This window comes from Hypanus sabinus, chromosome 15 (assembly GCF_030144855.1).
Source record: "Hypanus sabinus isolate sHypSab1 chromosome 15, sHypSab1.hap1, whole genome shotgun sequence".
Classification (NCBI taxonomy): domain Eukaryota; kingdom Metazoa; phylum Chordata; class Chondrichthyes; order Myliobatiformes; family Dasyatidae; genus Hypanus; species Hypanus sabinus.
The window spans coordinates 53,097,007-53,113,690 of NC_082720.1; the positions used below are offsets into that span (position 1 = coordinate 53,097,007).

The window sequence follows — 16,684 nt, forward strand, 5'->3', positions numbered from 1 at the left end:
ATAAAAATTGGTAAGGCTTGAAATAAATATAAAAATTTCGGTAAAATCATCATTTTAATAGCATTAATCCGACCAACTAATGATAAGGATAAGGGAGACCATCTTGTAGTAAGTTGTTGAATTTGATGAAGCATAGGTAAAAAATTCAGTCTAAATAAATCTTTATATTTCTTGGTAATTTTTATACCTAAATAGATAAAGTTATCAGTAACAACTTTAAATGGTATCCTGTCATTCAATAAAGTTTGCGCATTTAAGGGGAATAATTCACTCCTATCCAAGTTTAATTTATAACCAGAAAAACTACCAAATTGAGCCAACAAGGATAAAATAGCGGGAATAGACCTGTCATGATCAGAAATATATAACAGCAAGTCATCAGCATAAAGTGATAACGTATAACTTCTCATTACGGGTAATACCAAAAATATTAGGAGATTCACGAATAGCAATGGCTAAAGGTTCTAATGCGATATTAAATAATAAAGGACTTAAGGGACAACCTTGTCTCGTACCACGAGATAATTGAAAAAAAGAGGATCTATAATTATTTGTAAGAACAGAAGCAACAGGTTTAAAATATATTAATTTAATCCATGATATAAAGTTAGGACTAAAATTAAAATTTCTCAATGCATTAAATAAGTATGTCCATTCAACTCTATCAAAAGCTTTTTCAGCATTTAATGAAATAACACATTCTGGGGTTGTGGGTGATGAAGTATAAATTATATTAATCAATTTTCTAACATTAAAAAAGGAATACCGATTCCTAATGAAACCAGTTTGGTCTTCTGAAATAATCTGTGATATTACCTTTTCTAATCTAATGGCTAAAATTTTTGTAAAAATCTTAGAATCTACATTTAATAATGATATAGGGCGATAAGATGCACATAAAGTAGGATCTTTATCTTTTTTAAGAATTAGAGAGATAGTAGCTTCACATATTAATTTCTAATACTGGCATCCAAAGCATATGTTAAATTCTGGAAATATTTAGTAATTCAGGCTATATCAGTGGACAGAGAATCCTTGTAACTTCCAATGTTCGACTGACGTCAGTGGAATTGTAGTACAGAAGCTGTATGTAATGAATACCTGTTAATGCACTGGGTATTTAGCACAGGAGCAAGGGCAAAGGGATCCTACCACTAAACATATCTTTACTCCTTCCTTCCCCCTACCCTCCACACACTTTCCACAGGGATCTCTCCTTCTGTGATTCCCTTGTCCATACGTCCCTCTTCACTAATATCCTTCCCAGCAATTATCTCTGCAAGTGGCCTAAATGCTCCACCTGCCCATTCACCTCCTCCTTTATCTCCATTTAGGGCTCCAAACAGTATTTCCAGGTGAGGCAACACCACACCTGTGAATCTGCTGGGGTTGTCTGTTGTGTCTGGCGCTTCTGATGCAGACTCCTCTACATTGGCAAGACCCTACGTAATTTGGGGGACCACTTTGTTGAGCACCTATAACTTCCTGGTTGCCAAACATTTTAATACTGATTCCCTTTCCCTTTCTGACATGTCAGTTCATGGCCTCATCTAGGCACAAGAGGAGGCCATTCTCAGGGTGAAGAAGCAACACTTTAAATTCCGGCTGGGTGGTCTCCAACCTGATGGCGTGAATATCAATTTCAGCCTCTGGTAAAAAAAATCCCTGCCCCTCCCCTGTCCTATTCCCCTGGCCTCTTAACTCTTCTACTTGCCCACCTTTTTCCCCTGCGTCCCCTCTTTCTTCCCTTTCTCCTATGGTCCATTCTCCTCTCCAATCAGATCTTTCTTCTCCAGCCCTTTTTTTTCCCATCCACTTGGTTTCACCTAACACCTTCTAGACAGCTTCCTTCCCTTTCCCCAAGATTTTTATTCTAGCTTCTTCTCCCTTCCATTTCAGTCCTGAAGCAGGGTCTCAGCCTGAAACGTCAACTGTTTATTCATTTCCACAGATGCTGCCTGACATGCTGTGTTCCTCCAGCACTTTGTGACTGTTGCTTTGGATTTCCAGCACCTGCAGACTTTCTCGTGTTTAACATTTTTATGCTTAGTTTAGCTTTTAAAAATATTTAAAGTCATTTAATTTATAAACAACTTGGAAAAGCAGACTTTCAAAAACTGTTGAGAAGTCCTTTGTAACCAGTGACTGGAGAAATGCTGTCAGGGAATATGGCTGCAGTATATGATGCCCAAAGCCAAGTCATCTCCTGAAGCTTGCTCTATTTCAGTGGTACCTGTGAGATGCTAGGGGTCAACTCATTCTGTCCTCCAGATGGAAACAGAGATTGAGTGCAGTCAGCAATCTCAATTGGCCCAAACTGGCCCAATGAACTCACTCACATTTCAGTCATACTGTACTTCTACTCACTACCCACTAGGTGGCTCTGCACCATAATTCGACATTCAATTTTACTTGCAAGTACTTGGTCATTTTTTACATTCTTTCCATTCATTATGTGCCGTGTTGTATGATGTGGGTTATCATGGTACTTGACCATGATTGCTTTTGGCAAAGCTTTTTACATTACTTGAATGCAGTATATTTCAACTGAGTTTCAACTGTTCTACTAATAGAAGGTTCCTCAAGGTTTTCTCATAACCTCTGTCCTGTCTTACCGTCTAATACATCCCAACCATACCTGCTCCCATCCAGTTTTGCCTTGATAGGAATCATAGACATTCATGGGACAGAAGGAGATTGCTTAACCAACTATGTCAAGGTCAGTCAAAAAAGAGCTCTTCTGACTTCTACTCTCAGTCTGTAGCCTTGTGGATTATAGCAAAGCAGGAATGTAAGCAATTGTCTATATTTCTATCTTCAGCATCTGTCAGATGCTGAACTATAGACCCCCACCAATCTTTGGGTGAAAGGAACTTTCCTCAACACCACTCCAAACTCTCCACAGCTTATCCCACAGATTTTCTTCCCACAATGAAGGAAAACATAGCATTACAGTTCACTCAATAATGTCACAATCTTCAGAATTTCACTTAGAACTCCTTCAGTTTGCATTGTTCTGATGAAACCATCCTCAACCGAAGCAATCTTTCCTCATAATGAATGTTCTGTCCTTGTAACATCCGGTTATACCTCCTCTGTACCACCATATTTTCTCTCCCATGATTCCATCTTTCCAGCGTTGTTAAGATCAGAATTGTCCACAGTATTTTAAATGTGGGTTAACTAGTCTTTTATGTACTTTGTGCTTACTTGCTGTGCTACAGCCAAAGAGTATCTCAACTACCTTCCTAACTACAAAAGCTACATACCCAACAACGTCACTATTTGGCAACACATACAACACGCTGGAGGAACTCAGCAAGGCGGGCAGCATCAGTGGAAACAAACAGTCAACGTTTCGGGCCGAGACCCTTCGTCAGTAATGAAGAGGGACGGAGCAGGTGCCCTAAAAAGAAGGTGGGGGAGGGTGGGAAGGAGAAGGCTGGTAGGTGCCAGGTGAAAAATCAGTAAGGGGAAAGATCAAGGGGTGGGGGAGGGGATAGGCAGGAAAGGTGAAGAAGGAATATAAGGGGAAAGCACTATGGGTGGTAGTAGGAGGCGGAACCATGAGGGAGGTGATAGGCAGCTGGAGGAGGAGGTAGAGTAAAACTGGGATAGGGGAAGGGAGGGGAATGGAATCACCAGAAGTTGGAGAATTCAATGTTCGTGCCAAGGGTCTGGAGACTACCTTTGGTCCCAGCATCTGCAGAGTATTTTGTGTTCAGTATTTGGTATAGACTTCAAGATCACTCTATTTATCTACAGTTCTCACTTCTCAGTATGCTACTATTTGGCTTACTGTCCTCTCCAATACTTCACAATTTTCCAGATTAATTTCTATGTGTACTTCTGAGTTCACATATCTTGTCCATTCATATCTTCTAACAGCACAGTCCAACATTGCATTCATCAGCACAGTCAGTTTCTGCATCATTATCTTAAATCCAGATTTCTAAAAGTGTAATGTGAACTGCAAGGGTCTAATGAATCTTCCAGAGTAATGAAGCAACTCCGCAGATCAGGCAGCTTCTATAGAAAGGAATAAACAGTCAACACATTTCCCAATTTTTTAATTAATTTACATATAATAAAAACATAATATTATTACATATAATAATGAGGGGATAGATAGAATTGATGTGGATAGGCTTTTTCCATTGAGAGTAGGGGAGATTCAAACAAGAGTACATGAGTTGAGAGTTAAGGGGCAAAAGTTTAGGGGTAACACGAGGGGGAACTTCTTTACTCAGAGAGTGGTAACTGTGTGGAACGAGCTTCCAGTAGAAGTGGAATAGGCAGTTTCGATTTTGTTATTTAAAAAAAAATTGGATAGGTATTTGGACAGGAAAGGAATGGAGGGTTATGGGCTGAGTGCAGGTAGGTAGGACTAGGTGAGAGTAAGCATTCAGCATGGACTAGAAGGGCTGTGATGGCCTGTTTCCATGCTGTAATTGTTATATCTTATATGGTTATATAAGAATACAGAGTACAAGCCAAAAATATATAACAATACATTATACTAAATCGCATATAAAGACTCCTTACCCTATATTCATACAGTTTGATTAATTTGTAAAATTGAAATATAGTAATTTTATTATATAAAAGATATCTAACCCACTACCAAGACCAAAGCTGATTAGAAAAGAAAAAAGGGAAAAAATTATTAGTCATCATCTGTGCTTTAACAGCATATCAAAGGTTTTGAAAATAATTCAGAAAAGGTCCCCACAATGTTTAAAAGTCTTGACCAGATTCAGAGATTGAACATCGAATTTTCTCTAAATTTAAACATGACATCACATCATGTAACCATTGGACATGAGTAGGAGGGGACACATCTTTCAGAGAGTCCTTCTAACCATAAGAGAAATAAAAGCCAAAATGTGTAAGTCAGATGACTGCAATATAATATCCTTTCCTCCAACAATACCAAATAAAGCAGTCAAAGGATTGGGTTTAAAGTTTACTTTGAAAATTGTCGAGGAAGTTTGAAATACTTCTTTCCAATATTTTCCAAGATTCGGGCATGTCCAAAACATATGAATGAGTGAAGCTTCTCCATTATTACATTTATCACAATACGGAGATATATCTAAATAAAAACAAGACAACTTATCCTTGGTCCTATGGACCACTTTAAATTGTAGGAGAGAGTCAACATTTTTGCCCGCAACTTTTCATAAGGACTGGAAAGCAAGAGATAAGAAACCAGAATGAGAAGATGTGGGGAGGGGAAGGATTACAAGCTATAAGGTGATGGGTGAAGCCATGTGAGGGGGAAGTAGGTGGTGGGGTGGGTGTGGAGTGAGAATTTAGGAAATGATGGGTGGAAAGGGTAAAGGGCTGAGGTAGAGAGAATCTGATAGCAGAGGAGAAAGGGAAATGTGAGGGACACCAGAGAGAACTGATAGTCAGGAAAGGGGAAGAGAAGAGGAGATGGGAAGCCAGAATCAGGAATGGAAGAAGATAGAAGGAGGAGTTGGAGCAATTACTGCAAGTTAGAGAAATCGATGTTCATCCTGTCAGGATGGATGTTGCCCAGATGAAATAAGAGATGTTGCTCCTCCAACCTGAGAGTGGCCTCATTTTGGCAGTAGAAGAGGCCACGGACTGACATGTTGGAATGGGAATGGGGTTTAGACTTAAAATGATTGGCCACCAAGAGATCCTGCTTGTTGTGGACAGAGCAAAGGTGCTTGACAAAATGGCCCCCCAGTCTATGTTGGGTTTCACAAATGTAGAGGAGGCCACGGTAGGAGCATTGGATACAGTAGTCGACGCCAAAAGACTTGAAGGTGAAGTTTTACCTCAACTGGGAAGTCTGTTTAGAACAGTAGTGAGGGAGGAGGTGTAGGGGCAGATGTAGCACTTCTTCTGCTTGCAGGGATAGGTGCCAGGAGGGAGATCAGTGGGGAAGGATGGATGGACAAGGGAATCACAGTGGGAGTGATCCCTGCAGAAAGCAGAGAGTGGGGAGGGGGAGGTAAAGATGTGTTTGCTGGAAGGATCCCATTGAAGCTGGCGGAAGTTGTGGCGAATGATGTGTTGAATGAGAAGGCTCATTGGGTGGTAGGTAACGACACAATGACCTCTATCTCTGTCAAGACAATGGGAGGATGGTGTGAGGACAGATTTCCAGAAAATGGAGGAGAGCTGGGTGAGGGCAGCATCAATGGTGGAGTAAGGGAAACCCCATTCATTTAAGTAGGAGGACAGATCTGATGTGCTGGAAAGGAAGTCATCATCCCGAGAACAGATGCGGCAAGCCAGAGAAACTGAAAGAAGGGAATGGCATTTTTACATGTGACAGAGTGAAGAGGTATAGTTGTGATAGCTGTGAGAATCAGCAGGTTTATAAAAGATATCAATAGATAGTCTCCAGAGATGGAAAAAGACAGATTAAGAAAGGGGAGAGATGGGTTTTACAAAACATGTTTCAGCCATTATACTTTGCATTCTTCCACCGACTCAATATATTATATTGAATAAATCAAACAGGGTGATTGTCTTGCAAAGCACCTACATTCTGTCTCGCAAGAGTCTTCCAATTGTCTGCCACTTTAATTCAGGAACTCATTCTCTAACTGACCTGTCTGCAGTGTTACAAAAGGGCCCAATGCAAAATCAAAGAACACAATTTCACCTTCTGCCTGAGCACTTTGCAGCTTTCACTGAACCCTCCATTTTCATATAAGTCTCTCTTTCTTCCCATCTAACTAACGACTGGATGTTATTAATTTTTGCCTGCCATCCTTTCTCTCTGCACCATTCTGTATAGTCATACAACATTTGACATATACAAAATTAGTAACTCTGACAAAGAAGCTTATTATCTTTCAACTCTATCAAAGAAATACCCATTGTTTCACTCAACACCCTCCCCCACCTTCTATGGTACCTAGCTAGCTTGTTTCCTTTTCTCAGTTCTAATGAGCAATCCCATATCTGAAATGTTTCCCCTTCCACAGATGCTATCTGACCTGTTGGATTTTCTCCAAGTTTTACCATTATTTTTCTGCTTTTATTTCAGATTTCATGCAGCTACAGTTTTTTTAAATTTTCAGTCAATGTTTTATCAAGTTTGCTACTTTCTTATTGAGTTAATTGTTCTTTAATCCTAATTAGTCTATGAGACTTTGTAAAATTCTTTGCTAAAACCTAGAGGCAATGACAAGTGGTCTGCTCTCATTAACCCTTGATCAACCACACTCATCTCATAAAAAATCCATGTAAATCTTTTCAACATAGTGAAATGTCACGTCACAAGGGTGACAACAGGGCTTCGGCTTCCAGATGAGCTCAATATCTTCTATGCTGGCTTTCACCATTAAAACATGGAGGAACCATCAGAAACATCCACAGCCCCCGACAGCCCTGATTTCAGTCTCTGAGGTTGACCTGAGAGTATCCTTCAGGAGGGTGAACCCATGAAAAGCATCCAGTCCAGATGGGGTACTTGGCTGCATATTAAAGACCTGTGTTGCAGTGTTCACTGATAGCTTTAACCTCTCGCTTTAGTAGTCTGAGGTACCCACTTGCTTCATGCAGGCCTCAATATTACTAGCGCCTAAAAATAATGTGCATCCCTGCCACAGTGCAGTTGTACTTACGTCCACTGTCATGAAGTGTTTTGAGAGGTTGGTGATGGAACACATCAACTCCTGCCTGAGAAACGACTTGGATCCACTCTAATTTGCCTATTGGCACAACAGGTCCACAGCAGATGCAATTTCTCTGGCCCTTCACTCAGCCCTGGAATATCTGGTCAGCAAAGATGCATATATCAGGATGCTCTTTATCGACTACAGCTTGACATTCAATACTATCATCTCCTCAAAACTAATCAGTAGGCTTCAAGACCACGACCTCAATACCTCCTTGTGCAACTGGATCTTCTATTTCTTCACTTGCAGACCCCAGTCAGTTTGGATTGGCAACAATATAGGGGGAATTAAAGTTGGAGAGTGTCAGCAACTTTAAGTTACTTGGTGTTATCACTTCAGAGGATCTGTCCTGAGGCCAACTCAAAAGTGTAAATACTAAGAAAGCATGGCAGCACCTCTACTTCCTTAGACATTGACATAGATTCTCCATGACATCTAATACTTTGACAAACTTATATAGATGTGTGCTTGAGAATATATTGGCTGGTTGCATCAAAGCCTAGTGTGGGAGTACCAAGTCCCTTGTACAGAAAAGCCCTAAAATGTAACAGATATGACCTAGTATGTCATGGGTAAAGCCCTCACCACCATTGAGTACATCTACACAGAGCGCTGTTGCACGAAAGCATCATCCGTCATCAGGGACCCCACCTCCCAGGTCATGCTCTCTTCTTGCTGTTGCCATAAGGGAGAAGGTACAGGAACCTCAGGACTCTCACTACCAGCTTCAGAAGAAATTATTACTCTTAAACGTCAGGCTCCTGAACCAGTGGGGATAACTTCATTCAACTTCACTTGCCCCATCATAGAACTGTTCCCACTGTGGACTCACTTTCAAGGAATTTTCATCTCATGTTCTCAATGTTTGTTGCTTGCTTGCTTGCTTGTTTATTTATTTGTTTCTTTGTTTGTGTATTAATTAATTAATTGCACCGTTTGTTATCTCTTGCATTTGGGTTGTCTGTCCGCCCTGTTGGATGCGGCCTTTTACTGATTCTATTATGGTCCTGGGATTTACCCAGTATGCTCACAAGAAAACAAGTCTCAGGTTGTATCTGGTGACATATATGTACTTTAATAAACAAAATTATTTTGAACTTTAAATATTATGTTGCAGTTGTACAGACAATGGTGAGACCGCATTTAAAGTGGTGAAAAAGTAAACCCTTTTTTTGTCACTTGAAACAGACTGTGAAATGCATTATTTGTGTCGAGAATCTGCTGGGAGTATATCAGATGTGTTGGCATACTTCCAGTGCCCACAATTTACCTCCCAACTTCTATATTCAGTGCCCTGATTTATGAAAACCAGCACGTCAAAAGACTTCTTCATCGCCCTGTCTACTTGTGATTCCACTTCCAGTGAGCCATGTATGTGTACTTCAAGTTCTACAGCACTCCCCAGGACCCTGCATTTCTCTGAGAAAGTCCAACCCAGATTTGACTTTCGAAAGTGCAACACCTCACACTTGTCCATTTCCCATTCATTTGTCCACTAACTCAGCTGATCAAGATGCCCCTCTAACGTCTGATAACCTACATACTCCACAATACCGCTAGGATAGAAACTGTCCTCAGGGCTGTTACCATTTCAGGCTTCAGAGAAACACAGTCAAAATGCTGGAGGAGCTCAGCAGGGCAGGAATTGAATAAACAGTCGACAATTCAGGCCAAGATCAGTCAGGAAGGGAGAGGACACCAGAATACTAAGGTAGGAGGTGTTGTGGATAATGAGGTGGAATTTCAAAGCTTGCAGGGAGATTTATGCCGGTTAGAAGAATGGGCTGAATGTTGGCAGATGGAGTTTAATGCTGAGAAGTGTGAGGTTCTACATTTTGGCAGGAATAATCCAAATAGAACATACAGAGTAAATGGTAGGGCATTGAGGAATGCAGAGGAACAGAGAGATCTAGGAATAACTGTGCATAGTTCCCTGAAAGTGGAGTCTCATGTAGATAGGGTGGTGAAGAGGGCTTTTGGAACGCTGGCCTTTATAAATCAAAGCATTGAGTACAGAAGTTGGGATGTAATGCTAAAGTTGTACAAGGCATTGGTAAGGCCAAATTTGGAATATTGTGTGCAGTTCTGGTCACCGAATTATAGGAAAAATATCAATAAATTAGAGAGAGTGCAGAGACGATTTACTTGGATGTTACCTGGGTTTCAGCAATTAAGTTACAGAGAAAGGTTGAACAAGTTAGGTCTCTATCCATTGGAGCGTAGAAGGTTGAGGGGGGATTTGATCGAGGTATTTAAAATTTTGAGAGGGATAGATAGAGTTGACGTGAACAAGCTGTTTCCATTGAGAGTAGGGGAGATTCAAACTAGAGGACATGATTTGAGAGTTAGGGGGCAGAAGTTTAAGGGAAACACGAGGGGGTATTTCTTTACTCAAAGAGTGATAGCTGTGTGGAATGAGCTTCCTGTAGAAGTAGTAGAGGCCAGTTCAGTTGTGTCATTTAAGGTAAAATTGGATAGGTATATGGACAGGAAAGGAGTGGAGGGTTATGGGCTGAGTGCGGGTAGGTGGGACTAGGTGAGATTAAGGGTTCGGCACGGACTAGGAGGGCCAAGATGGCCTGTTTCCGTGCTGTGATTGTTATATGGTTATATGGTTAATAAGAAGGTGCAGGAAAGAGAAGGAGTACAAGTTAGGTGAAGCCAAGTAGGTTGGGGAGGGGATATGAAGTAAGAAGCTGGGAGGTGATAGGTGGAAATGGTAAAAGGCTAGAGGAGAAGGAATCTGATAGGAGAGCAGAACAGACCATTGGAGAAAGGGAGGGAGAAGGGCACCAGGGGAAGGTGATAAGTGGGTAAGCAGAAGAGGTAAGAGAAGGTCCATAGTGCAGAATAGAAGAGGAAAGAGAGAGGGCAAAGAAATTTCTGGAAGCTGGAGAAATCGATGTTAATGCCATCAGGTTGGAGTCTACCCATATGGAATATGAGGCTGCTATTCCAACCTGAGAGTTGCCTCATCATAGCAGTAGAGGAGGCTATTGGCCAGCATGTTGGAATGGGAATGGGGAGTGGAATTAAACTGGCCAGCAGGAAATCCTGCTTTTTGTGGATGGAGCAAAGGTACTCGACAAAGTAGTCCACCAGTCTATGTTGGGCCTTACCAGTGTAGAGAAGGCCGCATCGGGAGTACCAAATACAGTGGATGACCCCAACTGATTCACAGATGAAGTGTTGCCCCACTTGGAAGGACTGCTTGGGGCCCTGAAAGGAGGTGAGGAAGAAATTGAATGGGCAGGTGTGGCATTTAGGCCACTTGCAGGGATTATTGCCAGGAAGGTGATTAGTGGGGAAGGATGAATGGACAAGGGTATCATAGGGGGAGCAATCTTTATGGAAAGTGGAGACTGGGACGGAGGTAAAGACAAGTTTGGTGGTGGGGTCTCACTGAAGTTACAGAGAATAATGGGTTGGATGCGAAGGCTCATGGGGTGGTGGGCAAAGATGAAGAACTCTATCCCAGTTACTGAGGTGGGAAGATGGAGTGGGCATGGAAGTCCAGGAAATTAAGGAGATGTGGGTGAGGACAGCATCAATGGAGGAGGATAGGAAGCTCTATTCTTTAAAAAAGGTGGACATCACCTGTTCTGGTTGCCTCACTACAGGAAGGAATTGGAAGCCATAGAAAGGGTGCAGAGGAAATTTACGAGGATGTTGCCTGGATTGGGGAGCATGCCTTATGAGAATATGCTGAGTGAATTCGGCCTTTTCTCCTTGGAGCAACGGAGGATGAGAGGTGACCTGATAGAGGTGTATAAGATGATGAGAAGCATCGATTGTGTGGATAGTCAGAGGCTTTTTCCCAGGGCTGAAATGGTTGCCACAAGAGAACACAGGTTTAAGGTGCTGAGGAGTAGGTACAGAGGAGATGTCAGGGGTAACTTTTATACTCAGAGAGTGGTGAATGCATTGAGTGGGCTGCCAGCAACGGTGGTGGAGGCAGATAGGGTCTTTTAAGAAACCTAGTAATTTCTAAGGTAGGGACCTGTATTGGGCTGTAGGTGTTCTGTGTTTCTATGTTTCTATTTCAGATGTCCTGGAAAAGGAAGTCTCAGCCTGGGAACAGATGCGGCAGAGTTGAAGGAACTGAGAAAAGGGAATGGCATTTTCACTTGAGGCTAGAATGTGGGAAGAGATACAGTCAAGATAGCTGAAGGAATTGGTAGGTTTCTAAAATCTATCGGTAGACAGTGAAAGATTTGGACAGACTTGGGGGTTAACAGTTCATTGCACATTATTGGATCCTGTCAATCTAGACTTATAAGCAAAGTAATCATGCTATGACCTTTCAATGGGTGTTACACTACCTCATCACATTTCCACAGCAGTTGTTTTTTTACAAACACCTCCTCATGGGCTTTTCAAAGAAGTTTCCTCATTTCACAGGAGATCTTGGGGGTTAACAGTTCATTGTTTTGAGTTTGCTCACAGTTTGTGTGAGACAGGAGAGCGGGAACCTTATACAGAGAACTCTGAAATGTACTAAAAAGTTAACTGAACTGAAACGTGCTGACATAGATAGGTCACAAGGTGGATTGACTTTCGAAGAAAATAAGTTGACTTTGAAATACTAATGCTGTGCATAGATCTTTAAGCTTCAGGCTCCAATATTCTATTGCACATAATACTCAAAGAATCTTGCACTTATCAGTGTAAAGGGGACTTTATTTCCACCAGACTGCATTATGCTTGAACAGCAGTGCTGGATCTGTTGTTAATTCTATGAAAGTAAACTAAGGATCTATTCGGTTTAATGTTAGACACAACTGTCTTAAAGATTATTAATCCTCCATTTAGTTCTGTTCTAGGGCAGGCAGAACACTGGCTTTGAATACATAAAATTATTTGTCAATCCTTAATATATAGTTCAGTCATTACAGAATGATTTACGTACACTTAAAATAACATTATTATTTAAACGTGTGAGGTGGCAGTACTCTGTTAAAACAGATTTATTAAAATAAATGTTCCATTATGTTGCAAAAAAAAAAGAAATGTAAGGTTACTTTAATAAAAACTAAACTTGCAAGAATTATTCAGGTCAAACAACATGCTACATTAATTCTCCATCCCACTCCCACTCTGACTTACTTGTATTTTTATACACTGTTAAAACAACCTCAACATAAACTTGAGGAGTAGTGCCTTATTTTTTGCCTGGCGCTTTGTGTTCTTCCACACTCAGTGCTGAACTCAGTAGCTTCTGCTAACTTTCCTCTGTCTTTATCAGAACCAGTATAGATCATTCACCTTTAAATTAGCTCAGAGTTTAGCAATGCCTGGCCTGCTTACCATTCCCTACTGCTCTGCATTTTGCAGTTTTAGAATTCCTTTGATTGTGCTTCCTTAATTGCCTCCATCTCTAAATGTTTAAGTCTTTGATCATTAATACATAAATTAGTTTATGCCCTTAACAACTTAGTCCTCACAGAAATCTGGACCTGCCTTCACTATAGAGATAACATTTGGCCTAGCCAACCCTCCTCCACCCTCTATATAATTTGAAACTGACTTGTTTTCCCCCTTTTCCAGTTCCTTCCATTGATAATGATATTTAACTATAATACAGCTCATTTTACCAATCAGGAAATCATAAACCATTAATATAAGATAATGAGCAGAGTCATAGTCATAGCAAATCAGTTTCAAATTTGCGAGCTGATACTATTGTTACAATTTTATTCCACCTTCACCTTGATGGCTTAATTGTTATCTAAAGCTTAGATTTACGAACTAACCTCTTCTAAGATTTAAAACAAAAAGAAAAAGTGCTTCAAACATACAAATCCGTTAAGATATGGAACTCTATGGGCATTTCAGATGACTGAGAGAAAGAGTGTGCTGTAACAGCCAAAACTAGTTATCAGTAATTCAACAATAAGTTGTTCAATCTTTAACAGCACTTTATCTCGTGTAATGTACAATGATAATAACTGATTAACTGAATGCTGGGGCTAATGTGCCTTTCCAGCATTCTGAATCACTCTACTTGCAGAAACTACTGAGAAGTGCATGTAGTTCATTGGCCTTTAACCCCACCCTGTGTGTCCTTATTAGCATTCAGCAACAGTGGAAGCTTTGGATCCACTGCTCTTCACATATTCTGTTTCCTTTGTCTTTTCATTCTGTTGAACAGAAAGGAAAATGGTATGGGTTATATAATATAATTAATCCATCCTACCTGAGCAGGACGAGTGCTGGCGGACAGATTCGGGAGAATGATGATGACTGCATGGGAAAGTGCTGCGTCTGCTTAGCATGACAACATGTCCATTAACCCCACACTAACAGTGCCCATAAATGTAGGTCGGCCTAGCTTTGTTTGAGCTGCTCTAATCTGTCACCATTAAAGTATATAAACATGCAATACCACCCACTAAGATTGTCTGAGGTATCTTTAATGTAAGGAAAACAACAATCCATCTCTATATTGTTGCCCCTATACATTTACCTTTGTAGGAAAGCAAACAAGGAAAACCAAGCCAAAGGAAAATAAAAAAATGAATCTTAGTACTCCAATTTTTTTTTAAGTTTTAGGGAGAAGCCCCAGAAAGCTGGACTGAGGACAGGTAGTTGAATGGTCACATAGCATGGAAAGTGGTGATATGAATCACCAGTTCCCCATTCTAGCTACTCTTTTGCCCCTTCCCTTATCCTCACCTCCCTCTGGCATCCTTCCTCCTTCCCATTCTCCACTCTCCATGGTCCACTTTTGCACTCTTTTTTTCTTTTTTTCCATAGTCCACTCTCCTCTCCTATTGAATTTCTTCTTCTTCAGACCCTTACATTCTATACCTTATCACCTACCTGCTTCTCAGCTCTTCCCCCACACCTGACTTCACCTATCAATCTGCCAGCTTGTACTCCTTCCCCCTACTCCCACATTAAGGCATCTCTCCCCGCTTCCTTTCCAGTCCTGACAAAGGGTTTCAGCCCAAAATGGCAACTGTTTATTCCTTTTCATAGATGCTGCCTGACCTGCTGAGTTCCTCCAGAATGTTATGTGTTGCTCTGGATTCCCAGCATCTGCAGAATCTCTTGTGTTGGTGATAAGAACTACAGGGTCACAGATGACTTGGAGAAGGGAAGAAGGATCAAATGAAAACTTTTAACTTGGCTGCATTCTGACACTCTGCATCATGAGTTTCTACATCTCCTTCTCTTCTCCGCTGCATCTGCAAAGGAAACAGCATTATGAAAGACCCCATGCACCTATCATATAATCTCTTCTCCTTCCCGCTGTCCGGGAAAAGGCTGTGAAGCATTCAGGCTCTCACGACCAGACTATGTAACAGTTTCTTCCCCCAAGCTATCAGACTCCTCAATACCCAGAGCCTGGACTGACACCTTGCCCTACTGTCCTGTTTATTACTTATTGTAATGCCTGCACTGTTTTTGTGCACTTTATGCAGTCCTGTGTAGGTCTGAAGTCTAATGTAGTTTTATCTGTATTGTTTCTTACATAATTCAGTCTTGTTTTTGTACTGTGTCTTGTAACACCATGGTCCTGAAAAACGTTGTCTCATTTTTACTATGCACTGTACCAGCAGTTATGGTCGAAACGACAATAAAAGTGACTTGACTTGACTCGACTTGTTCTTTTTTCCTTTTTCTTCCCACTATTCAGGACATTTACAAAGAGAGGTATGTAAAAAGGGTCCAAAGGATCATTGGGGATCCAAGTCACCCCAACCACAAACTGTTCCAGTTACTACCATCTAGGAAATGGTACCGCAGCATAAAAGCCAGGACCAACAGGCTCCGGGACAGCTTCTTCCACCAGGCCATCAGACTGATGAACTCATGCTGACACTACTGTATTTCTATGTTATATTGACTATCCTGTTGTACATAATATTTATTATAAATAAATATTATAAATTACTATAAATTGCACATTGCACATTTAGACGGAGAAGTAACATAAAGATTTTTACTCCTCATGTATATGAAGGATGTATGTAATAAAGTCAATTCAATTCAATTCAATCCATTGTTTCAGATGGTAGTAATTTAACCTGAAGTTAGTGTGGAAAGCAAAGACTAGCTAATGAAGCAATAAGTGAGCAGTGAGAGTTTAAAGAGGAACTATTTTACAGACAGACTGTTGTAAATACATTTTCAGAGTGAGGAAACAAAGGCACCCAAAGCTAGAACTCCCCCTCCCCTCAATCACGTTAAAAACTGGGAGTAAAATGAAACAAAGCTCTGGTAAATATTGTATATGTAGAACAACTGAAAATTTCTCCTTGACCCATTGGACTAGTCAATTAATATAATAAAATTGATGAGACATCAATTTTATTCTGCTTATTCTGCTCTTATGTCTTATGGTTTTATGGTAGCAGCTGTGTGATATACTTTGCTTCTGAAACTGAAGTTCCACTGAAGCTAATCATTAAATTGTTTTGAAGTTACATACAATTAGAAATTATATATAGGAAGTTGCGTATAATAGAGAGCTATAAATATATTACATGCTTAGTGCTAGTAATCAAGACAGCTTTCAGTTTAGTGGAGAACTTTGAAAGCAACACTAGAATATAGTGTTAAGTACAGACCAGTAAGCTTAACGTGTATTGTAGGTAAGATAATAGAAACATTCATGAAGAATGAGTAGGAAAAGCAGATGATAAGAACAGTCATGTTAACAGAAAGCCAGCATCTGTTCAGAAAAGGGATATCATGTTTAACTAATATGCTGGATTTCTATGAAGAGGCAACTAAAATTTATGAAAGGAAGGCTAATGGAATGCTTGGCTATATAATGCACTCTGTGGAGTTCAAGTCTAAAGACATTGTCCTTATGGTTATTATGCGGTGGTGAGGCCATACCTTGACTACTGTGTACAACTTTGGTCCCCAATTCTTGTGAGGGATGTGAAGGCACTGGAGAGGGTTTAGAGAAGGGCGGTGAGCTCATTCCAGATCTGCAGGGTATGAGCTATGAAGAAAAATTGAAATAATTATTTTTTTTTTAGCTTAAGAAGATGTAGAATGAG

At 40.6% G+C, this 16,684-nt stretch overlaps 1 long non-coding RNA gene across 1 annotated transcript; it reads right to left on the reverse strand.

The window, feature by feature from the left end:
- Positions 1-302: 302 nt before the first annotated feature.
- On the reverse strand, positions 303-12,944 carry LOC132405528 (uncharacterized). The gene is made up of 3 exons (XR_009515908.1): positions 12,774-12,944; positions 7,614-7,764; positions 303-4,029 (listed from the first exon to the last, which is right to left on the reverse strand). It is a non-coding gene; the product is annotated as an uncharacterized LOC132405528 (long non-coding RNA).
- Positions 12,945-16,684: the final 3,740 nt, after the last annotated feature.